This window comes from Anopheles gambiae (genome assembly GCF_943734735.2).
Source record: "Anopheles gambiae chromosome X unlocalized genomic scaffold, idAnoGambNW_F1_1 X_unloc_17, whole genome shotgun sequence".
In the NCBI taxonomy this organism is placed as follows: Eukaryota; Metazoa; Arthropoda; class Insecta; order Diptera; family Culicidae; genus Anopheles; species Anopheles gambiae.
In genome coordinates this window covers 85,001-87,500 of record NW_026902623.1, presented here as the reverse complement: position 1 = coordinate 87,500, position 2,500 = coordinate 85,001, and positions in this window count along the sequence as shown.

The following is a 2,500-nucleotide window of genomic DNA, read 5'->3' as shown; positions in this document are numbered from 1 at the left end:
TTAATGAATTACATGTTCACCATACATTTCAGTACAAAATTGCTCGGTCAGACCTACAAAGTGCTATATCTCGAATACTAAACGTCGCAGATGGGTGTCGTAGAACAATTTTAAGTTCGTCTAACGATTCTACATCCGATTCTGGATAGTGGTTTTTCGACCACTTTTCAACATTTTGTGACACCCCGAACCTAGGGGCAGCTCCCTAGCTTTTTTCAAAAATGTGCACCGAACGGGCCAGAGAGCTCGAGTAGTCGAAAATTTTTTTTTTTGCTAAAACCCCTCAAAACGTGTCAGGAACGCACCCTAGATGATGAAAAGTGCAACCAGAATGTCAATCGACAACATGCCCGGGGGTACAAATTTGCTCTACGCGTCCCTAGGTAGGGTACTTTTTCATACAAACATCAAAGTGTACGGTGCACACAGTGCGCGGAACAAAAATTGCTCGGTCAGACCTAGGACGGGCCATATCTCGAATACTAAACGTCGCAGATGGGTGTCGTAGAACAATTTTAAGTTCGTCTAACGATTCTACATCCGATTCTGGATAGTGGTTTTTCGACCACTTTTCAACATTTTGTGACACCCCGAACCTAGGGGCAGCTCCCTAGCTTTTTTCAAAAATGTGCACCGAACGGGCCAGAGAGCTCGAGTAGTCGAAAATTTTTTTTTTGCTAAAACCCCTCAAAACGTGTCAGGAACGCACCCTAGATGATGAAAAGTGCAACCAGAATGTCAATCGACAACATGCCCGGGGGTACAAATTTGCTCTACGCGTCCCTAGGTAGGGTACTTTTTCATACAAACATCAAAGTGTACGGTGCACAAAGTGCGCGGAACAAAAATTGCTCGGTCAGACCTAGGACGGGCCATATCTCGAATACTAAACGTCGCAGATGGGTGTCGTAGAACAATTTTAAGTTCGTCTAACGATTCTACATCCGATTCTGGATAGTGGTTTTTCGACCACTTTTCAACATTTTGTGACACCCCGAACCTAGGGGCAGCTCCCTAGCTTTTTTCAAAAATGTGCACCGAACGGGCCAGAGAGCTCGAGTAGTCGAAAATTTTTTTTTTGCTAAAACCCCTCAAAACGTGTCAGGAACGCACCCTAGATGATGAAAAGTGCAACCAGAATGTCAATCGACAACATGCCCGGGGGTACAAATTTGCTCTACGCGTCCCTAGGTAGGGTACTTTTTCATACAAACATCAAAGTGTACGGTGCACAAAGTGCGCGGAACAAAAATTGCTCGGTCAGACCTAGGACGGGCCATATCTCGAATACTAAACGTCGCAGATGGGTGTCGTAGAACAATTTTAAGTTCGTCTAACGATTCTACATCCGATTCTGGATAGTGGTTTTTCGACCACTTTTCAACATTTTGTGACACCCCGAACCTAGGGGCAGCTCCCTAGCTTTTTTCAAAAATGTGCACCGAACGGGCCAGAGAGCTCGAGTAGTCGAAAATTTTTTTTTTGCTAAAACCCCTCAAAACGTGTCAGGAACGCACCCTAGATGATGAAAAGTGCAACCAGAACGTCAATCGACAACATGCCCGGGGGTACAAATTTGCTCTACGCGTCCCTAGGTAGGGTACTTTTTCATACAAACATCAAAGTGTACGGTGCACAAAGTGCGCGGAACAAAAATTGCTCGGTCAGACCTAGGACGGGCCATATCTCGAATACTAAACGTCGCAGATGGGTGTCGTAGAACAATTTTAAGTTCGTCTAACGATTCTACATCCGATTCTGGATAGTGGTTTTTCGACCACTTTTCAACATTTTGTGACACCCCGAACCTAGGGGCAGCTCCCTAGCTTTTTTCAAAAATGTGCACCGAACGGGCCAGAGAGCTCGAGTAGTCGAAAAATTTTTTTTTGCTAAAACCCCTAAAAACGTGTCAGGAACGCACCCTAGATGATGAAAAGTGCAACCAGAATGTCAATCGACAACATTCCCGGGGGTACAAATTTGCTCTACGCGTCCCTAGGTAGGGTACTTTTTCATACAAACATCAAAGTGTACGGTGCACACAGTGCGCGGAACAAAAATTGCTCGGTCAGACCTAGGACGGGCCATATCTCGAATACTAAACGTCGCAGATGGGTGTCGTAGAACAATTTTAAGTTCGTCTAACGATTCTACATCCGATTCTGGATAGTGGTTTTTCGACCACTTTTCAACATTTTGTGACACCCCGAACCTAGGGGCAGCTCCCTAGCTTTTTTCAAAAATGTGCACCGAACGGGCCAGAGAGCTCGAGTAGTCGAAAATTTTTTTTTTGCTAAAACCCCTCAAAACGTGTCAGGAACGCACCCTAGATGATGAAAAGTGCAACCAGAACGTCAAACGACAACTTTGTTGGGGGTACCCTTTTTACTCTACGGGCCACTAGCTTAGGCGCGCCAACAGCGCTTTCCTCTCGGGTTCCCATTTTTTGCCCTCCTGGGATTATGATCATTTACTCATTGCCTACTATAGGGAAGGTACC